We start from the raw sequence: 18,054 nt of genomic DNA, 5'->3' as shown, positions 1-18,054 counted from the left end.
GGTCGGCACGAACATGGCCGGCGTGGTGGCACGATAGTGGGCTCACAGGTAACATTGGGTTTCTTGAGCTGTTCCCCATTCTGGTGGCCTTGAAAACATGGCCAGAGGGGTTTCGTGATCGCTCGGTGGTGTTCTGGTCTGATAATATGACCGTCGTTGAATGTATCAATAATCAGGCAGCACGCTGCAAATGGATTTTGAGATTGCTGAAAGAAATTGTCCTGCTATGTATGAGACTAAACGTCCACTTTAGGGCAAGACACGTGCCGGGGGTACTGAACCAGGCAGCTGATGCACTCTCTCGTTCCCATATGCAGGCCTTCCGGGGTTTTCTGCCCTCAGCGGACTTGGTGGCGGCACCATTTCCCGAAGCTCTCTGGTCTCTCGGTGCCCCGGATTACAAAACCTTGTGGGAGAGAGTCTAGCACCCAGGACAAGGAAGGCATATGAAGGAGCGTTCCGTTCCTATTGGTCATTTTTGGGTTCAGCTAGGGGGGAGCATTGGGGGCAGGAGGAGTATGTCCTGAAGTTTCTGGTATCACTACATCAGGCAGGCCGATCACTGGCAACAGCCAATAGGCACAGGGCCGCCATTGCCTTCATGGCGCAGGCTCATGGCATCCAGGACCCCACATCGTCCTTTCTCGTCAGGAAGGCACTGCGTGGGTGGCAACGCCTTGAGGGTCGTAGAGTGGATGGGAGGCACCCGATAGGTCTAGCAAGGTTGTCCCTGTTAATGTCCGTACTCCCTGCGACATGTTCATCTCAATCAGAGACGGTTCTGTTCCGGGCCGCTTTCGCATTAGCATTCCATGGGGCTAGGCGGGTAAGCGAGCTGGTAGCGAGGAATAAGCAGGATACGGGGGGAGGTCTGTGTCGAGAACACATTCAAATTAAGGGTGAGACGATGGTAGTTTCAATAGCCAGGTCCAAGACCGATCAGGGAGCGATCGGGGACAGTGTGGTAGTCCGGCGGATTCCGGGGTCTCCCATGTGCCCGGTAAAATGCGTGGAGGAGTATTTAGCGCAGAGGGCGGCATCATGGGGGGGAAGCTTGCTGAGGCACACCGACGCCACCCCACTGACTAGGTTTCAGTTTCAGCGGGTGTTAACAATGGAAATCGCTGCAGCGGGCTTGAACCCGAGCGATTTTGGGACCCATTCCTTCCGGATAGGGGCTGCTACAAAGGCTACAGCCAGGGGTCTGAGTGTTGAAAGGGTGAAACAGTTGGGGCGTTGGTCCTCGAATTGTTATAAAAGGTATGTGCGGTTGCACATGTTGTGAAGCTAATGTCATGCACTCACGCTTCTTGTTTTCTGTTTGGTTTACAGTTTCGCGAGCAGGCTTTGCGGGGCGGACTGTGCAGTTGACCCGACACCTGGGGACCAGCGGTCAAAGATCACCGGCTGAGGGAAGAGTGGTGTGGGTCGTTGGCCACTCATACGTGAGGCGCGCCGCAGACGTATTCAAAGCAGGTGACATGATTCACGTGGCTGGGGAATACGGGTACAGGGTGACCTTCCACGGAAGGGGCGGGCTCTGTATTGACCAGTTGCAAAGTTTTATGGAGGGACTGTTAGGGTGGACGAGGTCACCGCCATCTGTAATCATAGTGCATCTTGGGGGCAATGATTTGGTGACCATTGGTCGACGAGTACTTCTCGAGTTAATTTTATCCGCAGTAAGTTGGTTGGCGAGAAGGGTTCCGGGGTGCACAATTGCATGGTCACACATGATTCCTCGGAAGGTGTGGCGGGGGGCCCTCTCTGTGTCAGCCTTGAATCAGTCGGTAAAGAAGGTTAATAACAAACTGGGTAGGTTGTTTCGTACAGGAAAATTGCATTGTATTCCACATGGATGTATCCGGGGGGACCATATGTATCTGGAGGATGGGGTCCATTTGTCCCGGGAGGGAAATGTCTTACTCATAGGAGACTTCATAGCTTGGTTAAAGAGTTTGTGTAGCCATGACCTTTAGTAGGAGTTTTGTGGGGGGTCCGGATAGCCGGTCAACTATCCGGCCTGTGGCGGTAAGGTCATGATCGGTGAGCAGTAATTGGAAGATCCCTAGAGGTGGGGCGCCACCCATTATGGATGGGAGCGCCCGGGGGGGAGGCGGCCATTGGCCCCTCACACGGGGAGGCGGTACCCTCTAAGGATGGGGCCGCCGAAAGGGAAGGCGGTCATAGGCCCCTCCCTGGGGAGGAGGGGCTACGGGCCCCTCCTGGGAATTTCCCGGGGCCAGGACATCCGCGACGGCGGATGTGGTAAGCAGTGTGGGGTGGGAGGGGGGTCTACGCTACCTTCTAGACACCTCACACGAGTCCTCGGACGACCACCAAGATGGCGTTGAGTAAATATGGGGCCCCCGCTAAGACAAGGGAAATTGGAAGTTGGCACAGAGGTACAGTCCTCTGTGCGCCCGCCCCTCACAAGTAAGGGGGGGAGTTCTGGTATTAGGGATCTGACACCGGTTACGACCTTGCCGTTGGCCCGTAATGTTAGGATGTACAATTTGAATTTTGAGAAATGCATTTACAGGATGTTTTAGAATCGGCTAGGAGAACCTTTGTATTAGAGATATGTTAAGGTTAGCCAATAAACATCGTAATGTGTAAATGAAATTGTACATGATATGAAACTGTTATTTTAATGTTTTAATTTTGTTTCATATTTTTAATAAATACGGCCGGGAGGGTAACTCCCTCCCGCCTTCCAAAAGTTCAAGAACCGTTTCCGTCTTCCCATTCTTGGGGATTGTGTTGGGAGGGGGTGACGGGTATCCCGGCCATATGGAAAGGGGCGACCACTCGGTCCCCCCGAACGTATGGTTGGGTGCCCCGATCCCCCCGGGAAACCATTTTGGGCGGGAGGCGTGTCTCGGCTGGTATGCCCGAAGTGGCGTAGCCGGGGCGCGCCTTTTCCCGCCCAAGAGGGGTCGTCCTAGACACCTACACCGATTGGACACGCCCCGTAGGCGGTTGGAGGAGGGTCCACGCCCTCCCGAGGAAGAATAAAAGGAGCAACAATCCAAGGAAGCATCCTCTTGTTCCTGTGCTTGGAAGCTGCACCTCCTCGTTGCACGTGAGCCCGAGACGGAATAAGGAGCCAATTTTGACCCACCCACCAGCCCCTGATGGCAGCGATTTGTATTGCAATAAAATCAATTAACGAGGATATTATCTCTTTTCCAGGTTGTTTCTAATAAAGTTGGGATTGTTTGATGTGACAATAAAATGGTTGATCTTTTTAGGCGAAGTATCGCAGCTGAGTTGAAAGAGGTGTTATTGCATAGTTAGAAGTTTATACTTGGAAATGCCCAGTATAACTGTTTATTCCGTCCTCATTAGGTTAAAAAATGTCGTATTTATTTTAGGTCGGGCGGTAAGGTCATGATCGGTGAGCAGTAATTGGAAGATCTCTAGAGGTGGGGCGCCACCCATTATGGATGGGAGCGCCCGGGGGGAGGCGGCCATTGGCCCCTCACACGGGGAGGCGGTACCCTCTAAGGATGGGGCCGCCGAAAGGGAAGGCGGTCATAGGCCCCACCCTGGGGAGGAGGGGCTACGGGCCCCTCCTGGGAATTTCCCGGGGCCAGGACATCCGCGACGGCGGATGTGGTAAGCAGTGTGGGGTGGGAGGGGGGTCTACGCTACCTTCTAGACACCTCACACGAGTCCTCGGACGACCACCAAGATGGCGTCGAGTAAATATGGGGCCCCCGCTAAGACAAGGGAAATTGGAAGTTGGCACAGAGGTACAGTCCTCTGTGCGCCCGCCCCTCACAAGTAAGGGGGGGAGTTCTGGTATTAGGGATCTGACACCGGTTACGACCTTGCCGTTGGCCCGTAATGTTAGGATGTACAATTTGAATTTTGAGAAATGCATTTACAGGATGTTTTAGAATCGGCTAGGAGAACCTTTGTATTAGAGATATGTTAAGGTTGGCCAATAAACATCGTAATGTGTAAATGAAATTGTACATGATATGAAACTGTTATTTTAATGTTTTAATTTTGTTTCATATTTTTAATAAATACGGCCGGGAGGGTAACTCCCTCCCGCCTTCCAAAAGTTCAAGAACCGTTTCCGTCTTCCCATTCTTGGGGATTGTGTTGGGAGGGGGTGACGGGTATCCCGGCCATATGATATTGATGGGGATGTTTTTACAGATTCTGGTGGTATACACAAATGAAAAGAGTATTATGATAGGATATAAGCAATATTTACTGCACTGCCAATAATAATACTTTTAATATGTTAATGTGGGCACTGGTGGTGGCGAGGCAGGAACAATGGTGGAAGGAAAATAGAGAGGGATGGAGTCTGGGGAGATCATGCGCAGCCTTGCGCCTTGTCATCCTCTTTTGGAAAAAATCCATAAATTAAACCATTTTTCCAATAGGTTGCACTTTCATAAGGGGAGGAGGGGCTGCAGGAGGAGGGGATGGGGTTAAATCTGGCCTGCAGATATTTGCATGTGACCCCTAAGTGGTGATCTATTTTTAAAGTATCCAACGTGATTCATAAAGGACACTTACCAACTATAATGGAGTGTGAAGCGCTGGATCAAGTGTATTCTAGATACAATTAACTATCACACGAAATCCTAGTGGCAGTAAACACCCACCCAGCAATGCACCCTTAGGTGAAATAACCTCTAAAACTGTACCACAACACAAAGGTACATATAGTGCAGGTAGATAAGAACTCACAGAAACACGAATTTTCCTGCTTTTCTGTAATATTTCTACAGGTGCACTGCACATATTGGTCTCTATCTTAATCCATGTTTATTTTGTACTTATTTTTATGTCATTGCTTTTAAAGTATTGTCTATTTGATAGCAGCAAAGTTAAGATAAACCAGAAACAGGAGTCATCAAATAAATCCTTGTGGGAACAGGCTCCGGATATCTTCTAATCAGATTTAAACAAGCAAAGGCGTCTCACTATATCTGCCTGGAATTTCCCATTCATCAGCCTGGATGTGGAACGTTTTAATATTTTTGTTCACAAAGCGGCATACCAATTTATGAATGGGGCCATCCACTAACAGATAGCCTCTCTCTGAGTGAGCCACCTAACACTTCATCAAAGCAGCCTGGCTAATCCTGTTAACTTTGACCAATCAGGGGAGACCACAAGAAGGCCAATGTTTGACTTACGGATAAGATGGCCTTATAACTTCTTTTCTGTATATTTTAAGATCGATTCAACAATAGCATATACAGTACAATTCTCCTAAGACCTTGAATGATATTTTATCTAATACCTAGAAATGGTTATGCATTCATAAACTATTGCCATGTTATCCTATGGGGCTACGCATCTACAATGGAGAAACGGCACTGGGCAATTTCTCTATCACCGAAGCATATAAAACATCTTTTAAAAGAGCCCTGCTTACAATGACATGTCCTCACCCACCTCTGGGACACCTAGGGGAGACCACCCCAGGGGTATACCTAATATGCTAAAATATTGTAGCTTATCACTTCTTAGGTGCCCCTTCCACCAAAGTCGTGTTTGGGCACAATTTTCATTTAAAAGCAATGCTGCAACACAGGCTGCTTTTAAAATGACCTCAGGTTCTCAGCAGTGCAAACATGCAAGCGCAGAAAGGGCTACTGACCTCTAAATTTCCATGCCCTATACTAGGGACTTATAGGTAGTTTTAATCCCCTTGCCCTATTATGTACTAGGAACTTATAGGGTTGATCATGCCAATGGTAAGTGTACCCTGATAAATAGTGTACCTTAATGCTAGTGTGTGTTTCAACATAACAGTGGTGTTTTTAACATAGCGTTGGCCCTGAGCACTCTCAGAGTCAGAAAAAACAGCATCCAGGGGCTTTCAAATGGGCCAAAAAGTGGGGGACCCTACTAACAGGTACTGCTTTCCAACATGGGCTGATTGATTTCTCTGTATGTCTTATACAATGTGTGTGGCAGAGTTCTGAACCACCTGCAATTTCTTTATAATGGCTTTAGGTGCTCCGGGATAAAGTGAATTGCCATAGGTGAGGCACGAGAGAATGAGTGACAGACTACCAATTTTTTAGAGGTAAAGGAGAGAAGGGGAAGAACTTTACACTGCATCCTCAACATGCCGTAACAGGTAGCAACTAATTTTACGTCTTGGGAGTCAAATTTATTTCGAAGACTCATCCTGCCACATCCCGAAAATCCTAAGGACTGGTTTTGGAATAGGAGGAGGGCACAGATGTTTAGGCCAGCAAAGATGTAAAAATGGCTGAGGGTTGTTGTCCAAGAACATGAGCTCTGTTTTCTCCACATTCATTTTGAGGCAAGAGCTCTCCATCCATTTGGCAAACTACTCCAGACAAGGCCTTCCGTCTGTGACAGCGAAAAAACCAGCTGTGTATTTTCTGCACATGAAATCAATGACATTCCAAAAAGAAGAACTATATCTGCCAGCAGTCTCATATATAAATTATGGAGAGTAGGGCTCAAATGTGAGCCCTGGAGCACTTCTTTTCTAATGGGGAGGCTCTCTAAAGTCTAATCTCCCTCGAAGATCTGAAAGATTCTATCTTTCAGGAAAGACATAAGCCAGCCTAAGGATGATCCACCCATTCCAGCACTTCGTAATCTCTCTACCAGAATATTATGATTTACTGTGTTAATAGCTGTGCTAAGATCAAGGAGAATAATTGCAGCTGATCCTCCTGGAACTAGAAGAATTTTTGCCTCTTCCACGACACCCAATAATGCTGTCTCTGTGCCATGACATGGACGAGATCCTGTCTGCATGGGGTGCAAAATATCATAGTTCACAAGAGAGCTCAATTAATATGCGAAAGTCCAAAAGTCCAAAGTTAGTGAAAGATTTCCAATTTTGAGCAAGGTAGCTAAGATTACCTCTCCTCCTTTGGCCAAGATAAGGGGAGGGACCACATCCCTAGGGGAGCCCGATTTTATTTTTCTCAGGTTCTCTGAGATGATATCTATTGTACAGGAGGGAAATGAATTCAACATGAGTGAAGCAGTGGGCACCACATGTTCTCTAGGCACATTGGTATTAGACTGGGGGCCCAGATGAAATGTGTTGTAGATGTTCTGAATAAAAAAAAAAAGCCAAATCATTACATTGGTCGGGCGATACTTTAAAGGGAGGACCCGTTAATGGAGAGTCTAAAAGATATTTCACAACCCAAAACATTTCGCGTGGAGCGTTGGTAGCACCATTGATTTTCTCCTCAAAATAATTGTCTTAAGCCTTTTAAATCTCTATATGATAATCTCCAATGGTGTCCTAATATTTGTTTTTAGAGAGTTCTCCGTAGTCTATTTTCCAGGCCCTTTCAGCTTTTTTGTAGACTTGTTTAAGTTTTTTTGAGGTGAGGGGAGTACCAAGGTGCTGATTTATCTTTGCCTCTATCTGTATGGAACTTTAGGGGGCTCACTTGATCCAGTGAAGCTTCTAGCCAGTGAGAAAATATATAATTGGCTAGAAAAGAATCAGACCCTATCAATGGTTTAGAATTCTGTAAAGCCTGTTTCCAAGTTCCCAAGGGCAATTTATATCAAGCTTGGTATTTCCGGGTAACTGTTTTTCTTTAGGGGCAAATTACAAGAATTCAACTAGAGTGAAGGCAGAAAATGGACCATCTGACAGGAAGTGTTTCTAAAACTCTTAACAGCTTATCTGTACAGAAAACAGGGTCAAATAGATAATGTTTCTCGTTGGTGGGTCTTAGCACCTTTTTGGATAGTTGAATAGCCATCATATCCTGGAACAGGCCTGAGAAAAGGGCATTCGCTGAATATATGCTATTGCTTTCTCTGAAATGACCATCCGACTATTCCTTCTTCAACCCACCAGGACATTATAACAAAAGTAGTTACAAATGACTTTCCAGTGAAGGCTTCACTGATATTTATTTTGGCACTATTGTGTAAACCACAGCACTGTAGAAAGAATAAACCAAAAACAAATGTTCCCAAAATGTATTTCCTCTATTTCATAATTTGCACTTTTGAATTCAGTACTTCAAGTGTTTGGTGATTGGTTCACCCAATAAAACAAGAACAAAAAAAAATCCCTCTTTATACTTCTTTCTCACATTCACATGTCACTACTCTTCTACAAAAGTCAGACCTATTGGCTCAGACAATGCTTGTCAGAACTTGTACACAAATGCTAAATTGAATATATTCTATGGCCTTGGATGTAAATGGTCTCTACAGGGTGATTAGCAGAAGATTAAACAAAAACTGCTAATTTAAAAATTGTGTTTGCATTTCAGAACTGAAATATTTATGGCACCTCTTGACTATGAAAGAGAATTATTTATTAGCAAAACACTGTGGTCATGTACAAAACAAATCATTTCTATCATGTGAATCTGTGGTTTGCCAGGCATCCTCATCCTCAGAATTTCACTTGGAAGAGTCAAAATAAATGTCATATGTATAAGACACAAGGGATATAGCAGTGTTGTGTGAGGGATCTGCTAGACTAAACACCATTAAAAAATAAACACGTGTTTTTCATTTGATTGAACTCAAACAGTCAGCAATTACTGATGATATACCTCGAAGTATGATTGTCTTCTCTGAGAAATGTTGACACATCAGACAATTAGGATATTAGCATCTTTTTTAAGGGATAGCATACTTTAGTTGCAAAACCACCTCCAGCAAGTGTTCAGTTCAAAAGACACAGAACTATTGTCAGGTAAAGCAAGACTTTTGGTCCTCCTAAGGCAATTCGCAAAAGCTTCATTTTCTCTCTTTGGGAATGACTAACATTGGTTCTAGTTCCTCAGCTGCCCAGGTACATTTTTAAATCTGCTTATTTTGAACACTGTTTCTCATATGCTGGAAGTCACCTCCTTTTATGTCGAATAACACTTCCTAAAGAAGACTAACAACTTAATATATTCACTGGGAAACCCAAAGGTTAAAGTAACGTTATAATATGGTAAATTTGTCAAGACAACATTAACGTTTTGAACTGAAGAAACACAGAAATTCACGCTGGGGATGGGGCAGCAGCTACTGATCAGTCGAAAAGCCATGTCTTGAGGTTCTTCCTGATTGAATGCAGAGTCGAGGAGCGTCTGATGTTCACAGGGAGCTCGATCCAGGTTTTGGCTGTGATGTAGGGGAAAGCTCTCCCGCCGGTTCTATTTCTGTGGATGCGGGAGACCTCTGCCAAGGCGAAGTCGGTAGAGTGGCGGTTCCTCCTGGGTACGTGGAAGGATAATCTATTGTTGAGGTATTTGGGTTCAATGTTGTTGAGAGATTTGTAGGCGTTGGTGAGGAGTTTGAAGGTGACCCTTTTCTCAACGGGGAGACAGTGGAGGCCTCGTAGGTGTTAGGTCATGTGCTCTGAGTGCGGTGCCCCAAGGAGTCTGGCTGCGGTATTCTGGATGGTTTGGAGCTTGTGAAGAAGAGTTTTGTTGATTCCGGCGTAGAGGGCATTGCCATAGTCCAGTCTGATGGTTATTAGTGTGTGGGTGATGATCCTTCTGCAGTCGGGGGGATCCATTTGAAGGTCTTACAGAGGATGCAAAGGCAGGTGAAACTAGTGGAGGCGACGGCTTTGATCTGGCGGTTCATGGAGAGGGAGGAGTCAAGGATGATGCAGAGATTCCGAGTGTTATCTGTAGGGGTGGGTGGGCTCCCAAGGGTGGAGGGCCAGCAGGTGTTGTCCCAGGCTGAGGTGCAGGGTCCGAAGATGAGGACCTCGGTTTTCTCTGAGTTTAGCTTCAGGCTGCTGTTCTTCCTCCAGGCTGCCATGTTCTTCATACCTTCCTGGAATCAGAGTCTGGTGTCTTCAGGATTCTTTGTGAGCAAGAGGATAAGATGGGTATCGTCGGCGTAGGATACAATGCTGAGCCCATGCTGTCAGACAATGGCAGCGAGGGGGCCATGTGGATGTTGAAGAGCGTGGAGCTGAGTTATGATCCCTAGGGTACTCCACAGCTGATTTCCATGGGTTTGGAGAGGAATGGAAGGAGTCGGATCTTCTGGGTTCTGCCGCAGAGGAAGGATTGGATCCAGTTGAGGGCGGCTCCTTGTATTCCCACGTCGTGAAGTCTGGCTGCGGACGTGCGATGTCAGATGGTGTTAAACGCTCCGGCGAGGTCTAGAAGTATGACAGCCGCAGTGAGTCCCTGGTACAGTAGCATGGCGATGTCATCGGTGGCGGTGAGGAGGGCGGTTTCGGTCCTGTGATTGCTGCGGAATCTAGACTGGGAGGCGTCCAGGATGGAGTTCTCTTCTATGAAGGCGGTCAGCTGGGTGTTTACGAATCTCTCTGTGACTTTGGCCACAAAGGTGAGGAGAGAGATGGGCTGGTAGTTTTTCACATCCGTTGGGTTGGCCGTTGGTTTTTTGAGGAGGGGTTTTACCTCCACCCATTTCCTGTTGTCTGGGCAGATGCCTGATCTGAGGGAGTCATTGATGGTGCATCCTAGTTCAGGTGCAATGGGTGGCAGCAACCCTGTGGAATATGTGCGGTGGGCTGGGGTCCGGTGGGGCTCCTGAGTGGGTTTTCTTCATGGTCGCAGTGATGAGTTCGATGGTAGCGGGAACCCAGGACATGATGGTAGGCCTATCGGCGGCGGTGGGTAGGGGTGTGTTGTTCGTCATTGGTTCGCTGAAGTAGTCGTAGAAGGCTTTGATCTTCAAATGGGAATAGGAGCTAAGCTTGTCGCAGAGTTCCTGGGAGGGTGTGACATACGTGGCTTCGCAGGTGGGTTTAGCGAACTTCTGTATGACGTTGAACAGTTCCTTGGCGTTGGTCACGTTGGTTTGGACTTTGTCTCTTAGAAAGGTCCGTTTGGTGTCTCTTATGCTCTGGTGGTATTCCTTCAGGGCGTTCTTGTGGCTGTTGTCTATGATTCAGGGTTTTAGGTTTCGCCAAGTTTTCTCTAGGCGTCTGCTTCAGCATCTGGCTTCTTGGTGTTCAGTGGTGAACCAGGCGTCTTTCAGAGTGCGTTGTTTGGCAGGGGGGGCAGAGGGGTGCGAGCTTGTTGCGCAGCAGGAGACCCAGCAGAGAAATTCCCTGGCTGCGAAGTTGGTGTCGTCTGTGGCAATGGGGGGGTGTTTGACAGAGGGTGGTGTTGAAGGTGAAGTGGACGCATTGGTTTTCTGCCCATAGGGGCTGGGTGGTGTGGCTGAAGCAGATATTTGTTCCTCCCGCAAAGATGGGGTCGAGGGTGTGACATCTATAACGTTACTTTGACTTTTGTTTTTTTCAGTGAATTTCTAAGGTTTTTGTTAAACTAAAACTGACAATTTTATCGCATGTAACTACAACCTTACTTTAACCTTTGCTTTTTTCCAGTGAATTTCTAGTTTTTTTTTAACGAAAAATAATTCTTAATTACCATACTAAATGCAACCCCTTGCCGCACCGGGCCTTTGGCTGTGAGCAGTGGGTGGTGAGCTGCAGGGCCTGCCAGGCCCTACCGCCAACCCCCCTTCCATACATCCAAACCCTAACTGCGCATGGTCTTTGTCCCCCCTCCCCATTTTCTTAAGTTTAGTGGCTTGAGGGATAGGTAGGAAAGATTCCAAAGTCAGTGGGGTAAAAGTCTCCAGGAGAGGAGTATTCTCTGCTTTACAAGAGCCGGCAGTGTTAGTTATAAAAACATTATCTTTCATTGGAAGGAGCTTAAGAATATTTTACACTTTAAAGGAGAAGAATTGTGCAAGGTTGTAACACCGACGTCTGGAAGGATCAGGAATCATTGGTGGATCAGGTACTTTTATTATCTTTTTAGCAATCCGTAAGATTTCCCTAGGAGAGTTAACTGCAAGGGAAATCTTTTCCTCGAAGTATAAGGCTTGGGCTTTTTTAATTTCCACCTTGTATGTGCGGAGGGTTGCTCTATATTCTGATTTCTTACTGTGGGAGAAGTCTTTCCTCCATTGCCTCTCCAACTTTTTACCTTGTTGTTTGATAAGGCGTAATTTAGGGGAGAACCATGCTGATATATTAGATCAACATGTCACCACGCTTCAAAAGAAATTGGCAACATTATGATAGCTAGTAATGTTCTATACAGCAGGCATCATTTTTATTAAGAGGAACCTCATCAAATGGTGGTTTACAAGTCTGTCAATGACAATGTCAAGCACCGTCCTACTTATGAATTCAACTTGAAGGGAAATGTGAAGTCCTAGGCATGCTTCCTCTGCTATTGTGCTCATCCCGGCCAGCAAGGATGACAAACTCATGCCTACAGTCTTTTCAAATGCTACATCTTCAGCTGAAATTAACATTAATTTTCTGTTGCCAGTTGTTAAATAAATAAAGATGTACAAGTGTAAGTGGCTATGAAACAAGCATGTTTGAAATTAGTTTGATCAAATTATGCTGCTACGTTATAGTTTTACTAGCTAGAGGATTAACATTTAATTCAGCTGGCCAACCCGGTACTCAAACAAAGACCTTGGCAGCTGGCATGCCTCAAACTATGCACGGGCATTGTTATCTATAGGGTAACAATGGTTTTGAAATAATTCCATCTCGAAGTTCACTCCTATTTACTTTTTGTCCAGCTTCCATGAATAATGTATTTTAAATGTGTTTGGTACAGAGTTCATAATTGTTTACTGTTCATGAGCATGGACCTTAAAATATTTGTTCTTTTCACTGTATTTCTTAAGATGTTGACCATTTATTATGTCAGACTATCACTCAAAGTAAGGCAACGTAATGAGACAATATTTAGGAATCTATCATTGCCTCCATGGGATACTACTGCCAAAATTGGTGTCAGGGTTTAATTATGGTAAACATTAATGTCTGTGACCAGGTTTCCTCTTTGTTAAGCCCCACAGACTTACTGCAGGTGAAGGAACCAGGTCTAAGGATATGTGTGCTATAGAAAAATATACCAGTGGCATGACCACAGTTATGTGGTCAGCATATAGAGCATGACAGAGAAGTGAACATTTTTTAATTATTTCAAGTCCAAAGTGAGGCTCAAAGTCAAGAGAGAAACATACAGCATCTTTAGCAGAAACTAAGGGGTCGATTAGGATGGCGGTGAATCCCCATCCTCCGGGCCGGCGGAAGCCACCGCCGGCCCGGAGGATGCGGATTCACCGCGGCGGACATCAAAAACACCACCAGCCACATTAGGATGGCGGTGGGATCAGCGGCGGACGGTAAGTCCATCCGCCGCTGATCCGCTGGATGTTGTCCGCAATTTGGTAGCGGTGTCTGCAAGACACTGCCAGCCAAATTACGAAGGGTGAGGGAACATGCTTTTCTGCCGTGGAAAAGCATGTGGACCTTTTCTTCTGGGGGCCCGTTGCTAGCCCCCAGGATGTTGGGGGAGTGCGGGGTGCACATGGGGGGTACCTATGGTACCCCCCTGCATATGCATGCACAAAGCGGCAGACACCGCGTGGTGCCAGCCGCTTTGTGCATGCATATGCAAAGCATGCAATTTTAACCTTGCGGCGGGCCCTGCTTCAAGCAGCATCCGCCGCAAGGTTACAGATACAGGATGTGACCGCCAGGGTGGCGGTCAAATCCTAATTTGCACAGAGGGACCGCCGCTGCCCCTGCGCACGGTCTCTCCACCTCGGGGGTGGCGACGGACGCAGGTCCGTCCGCCATCCTAATGAGGCCCATAGTCTTATGCTCACCCCAAAGTTCAAGGGCTTTTATATGGTATTTTTGCATATGAATCTAGCAAAACTGCATAATTATAGTGGTCTGATCAAATACTTTCATGGTAACTCAGAGTACAATCCTCTTCAGCGTCATATTGCCATACCATCTGTGCAATATCGCACTACATGAATAATTATTCTGCCCACTCTATGCTAATGGCAACTGGAGTTGATGCAACAGGCTGGCTACCTACACATGATCAACAGCAAGCTTGTATGAATGTATAGGGCACAATGAGCAAGCGGAAAGACCTGGAAGTTAAAGTTGCAGTTTTCAGAGTGAGCTGGTGAAGATTCGTTGAGAACACAATGAACAATGGCAATGGAAATAAACAATATGATTCTGCTAAACTGTGTGGTGCATAAATATTTAACAGTGACAGGAGTTTGTGGTTGTTGCAACACTACTCTGTGAGAATCTCCTGTTCCTGCTTTGAAAACTTCAGTTTTCTTTTCCTCCCTCCTGCCTCCTTCCCCTGCTCCTGGCTGGCCATTCCTGATGTTTGTGACTGGTACTTCGGGACCTCGAATCACTGCCTGTGCTCTACAGCTCTCCAGCCTCTCTCTGTAAATTGCAGGCAATTCCACAGTCAATAACAGGGGGGTTTAGCACAGTGGGTTAGTTGGCAGACAATCACGGCCGCATGAACACAAAAATGGACCAACTTACAGGTGCCCTAGAGAAATTATGCAGTGAGATGTCAAATGACAGGAACGCTCAAAGGCGCCGGCAGAGTAGCAGTGCTCGGCGAACGAATGCCATGACCAGGGTCGTTGGGAGACTTGCGCATTCCAGCATTACACTATCCAAGCAAACTGTGACACTACAGGTAAGATGGGACACTTCAGTAGGTATGTCTCAAGGGGCCTTGGCGAGATTACAGCTGCAGTCGAGACAATCAAGGCAGCACATATCGCTAGTGGTGTGAATGCAAAGGCTCCTGACAGTGAGTTGTCCAGCATCAGCAGCATCAATGCCACAGATTTACGTGCTGCGACGTAGTACACCAGTCACACTCCTGCACCCCAAGAAAATAAATGAGTTGCTCCACTCAGGGAGTGGATATATTTGTTTTAATTTTTTGTTTGTGCTGTAACCAACCTCCATGTTGACTACATGGTGTCAGAATTGTTGAGAATTACAGCTTGTCTGTCAACTGTTTGGTAGCACCTGCAATTAAAGTTAGCTTTACTTTGAGCATTCAATCAAGTGCGGTAGCATTATTTAACAGTATCTTGGATTTCAGAATGTCTTATTTTGCGAAGTGATGTGTAGCATTGTGGTCCTTGCACCTTCTCCCCGCCACTGCTCTATTCTTCTCTGTTGGCTGCTGAACAGTCAGACCAGGATCTTCCACATCCGAATTAGATTTGGAAACCACAATGTGTGGGCCTCTCCTGCACGCAATATTGTGTAGGATGGCACATGTTGCTACAATCTTACAAGCAGTTTCTGGCCTGTATTGCAAGCCCGCCCCCCAGTCTTATGGAAACAGCGTAAATGAGATTTCAGGAGTCCAAATGTCTGCTCAATCACAGTCCTGGTGCGTCGATATGCAGTGTTGTATTGCCTTTCATTATGGTTGGTGGGAGAGAAAGGTATGGTGTGAGTATTTAGCAACATAGGGCACATGCAGTGTAATCTGAAACACATATTTATAAGAGAGTCAAAGTCCATTTTGTGTGGATTGGGCACTTACATATCAGCATTAAAAAAATATATAAATTCAGGACTTAATAAGTATTCGTCATCAAACACCCCACTTTCCATCCGTCTGTCTATTCCCCTGTATCTGAACCTGTAGGAGTCAAGGGCATTTCCTGAATATTGTGATACAATGTCTGTGATTATGTTGTGGGTATTCCAAACCACTTGTATATTAAGGTAATGTGTGTTTTTCCGGTTCCTAAAAAGGAATTCAAGATGAGACGGGGGACATATGGCCAGGTGTGTCCCATCTGTACACCCTATGACTTGGGGGAATTTTGCAATCCGGTAAAATTGCAATTTAGAAGCCCGCATTTCCTCATCATTCTAGGGCATGTATATGTAGCTGTGGATATTGGGAAGTACAGCATTGAGGAAGGAGCGGAAGAAAAGCAAAAGCGTACTTTGCGATACTCCACCTTCAACAGCTGCCACATCCTGGTAACTACCAGCGGCCAATAGGTGTAACGAGCACAGCACCTGGACATGGGTGGGGAAGGAATTGTTTCTCAGAGTACTGCTTTCTAGGTGTGGCTTTAGGAGGGCAATAAAATCCAAAATGACAGTACTATTTAGCCTATATTTGTCATAAATCTCTTCCTCTACGGGGTCAAAAAATGGTCAGCCTCTCTTGTCTCCGCCTCCTCCTCTATTGAGAGCCAGTATGCACATTCTCCTTTTCATCATGTACAGAGCAGCTATTTGGGACAGCCATGCTGCATTTTAGGCCAGTTTTTACAGTTTCCACCCATTTACCACCTGATTTGAATTGGTGGAAAATTGCATGTGCAAATCGGCCAAAAATGACTATTTGAAACACACTCACACATCCTCTTTGTGAGTTGGTATCAGTGATTATCCTAATACTGACTCATAATTTCCATTCAGAAAAATGTGTGACTCGCAGATCGGTCGCATTACTACTTTTGGTCTGCAAATGGCTTTCATGCATATCGTATGGCAGTTTTTTCCATTAGCAAACACGTTTGTGACTGATTTTCAAGTCCCACATCTTTTGTACATCTGACCCCAAATGCTTGACAGTCAATTTTAATAACTTGTTATGAGTTGTAGATCAGTTATCTCTACATGTCAATGATTTAGCATCAAAGGTGTTAAGTTGAAAGAAAGACATTCTCATACATGGGGATTATCTTCAATTCAGACTGCGCTTGGAAACAGCAGGTCAACATGAGAAATGACTAATATGTGACGGCTACTACTGCTCTGTTTGTCTTCTTATCTAACCTGGAGTTGAATCCCATGAAACAAACTCTGTATGATATACTGGACAAAGTGTCAGAAGTGCCACCACAGGAGTCCAGGTATTTCCGTCTTGAAGATGACTAGTCCCAATTCCTTCAAGAACCAACAAGCGTGGCAAGGAGTTCAACACTTGACACAACCAATTGGTCCCTAAAGGGAAAGGGAAGTGGGGGAAGGGAAGGGGAAGTGGAATTGGGAAGGGAAAGTGAAGAGAGAGAAACAAACAAAACACAGGATCTCTTCTTGAGATGACTGTCTCTGTGTCTCCTGAAGTATTCTGGGCTTTCACTAAGCAGTTGCGTTTCTTTAAATGCTGAAGCTGTATTTAAAACCCAACAACTATTAACATGATTGCATACAGTCCATAGAGATGCTTACAAATATGCCTGTTTAAACTAGTGGCATACATACCAACAATTAGAAAAGCCCATTCCTATACTTCAAAATGTGCAAGGTCTAAGGAGCTTCATACAGTGTAAATGGAGCTTCATTCAGTGTTATGTCACCTTAAAATATAAACACACAAAGTCAAAGATTGCTTTTACATGAGCTTGATGCTAAACCAATCAACTTGTTAGTAAAACTGAACTTTCATGCATGCAACGGTATTTTCTTACCTTGCACTCTAGTTCGCTGGTCTTAATAGGGTTCTGTGAAATTAAAGAAACAAAAGAACACAAGCCCAAAAATAAAGACACCTAGAACCCAATTACTCAGTAAATACGAGTAAATCACTATGAGTATAAGTCCTGCAGTTGAAAGCCACAGCTTCTTATTTATACACTTTTGGTATATCACAATAAAGTCTGAAAACATTAATAATGTCCTTGACTCAAGTTCTGCAGTCTCTGAAAATACTTTCAGCTCCTAAGAAAAGCTGCTCGATAATTGCTCTTGCCAAGGTTTGTTTCGTCTTATCTAACTAAATTGTCTAACTGTCTTTACAGGTACCCGGAACCTCGAGGTGCAGGGACCGAAAGGGAGAAGGACGAGTCCGGCTGGAAATCTGCTCCGATGCTGAAACCGGAAGTCGGAAGACCCGTGTAAGACGGAGTTCAAGGATCGTCCGAGCTGCCAAGACGAAGAAGAATCCTTCAGCTGCTGGGCTCCACGGAGGGAAAACAAGGTAGGAGGAAGCCAGGGCTAAGACAAGCAGGCGGGGCTGGGTACTGGAAGGCGAGAGTCCTGGAGCTCCTGAAGTGACGCTAGGGCTGAGAAGCGAAGCGTCTCTCTGAATGCCAGCAAGCCTTTTATAGGCTTTAATACACGTGTGAAATAACGTCAGTTGAGCGCACATGCTCCACGTTTGCCTTATGAATATTCATAGGGTTACCACTGTTGCTTGACAACAAGCATTGCTCAAACTAAATAATGTTCCTACACAGCAGTGCTTTGAGTTAGCATCAATCAAC

Source organism: Lissotriton vulgaris, chromosome 3_1, assembly GCF_964263255.1.
Source record: "Lissotriton vulgaris chromosome 3_1, aLisVul1.2, whole genome shotgun sequence".
Classification (NCBI taxonomy): domain Eukaryota; kingdom Metazoa; phylum Chordata; class Amphibia; order Caudata; family Salamandridae; genus Lissotriton; species Lissotriton vulgaris.
Note: the sequence above shows the minus strand (reverse complement) of the source record.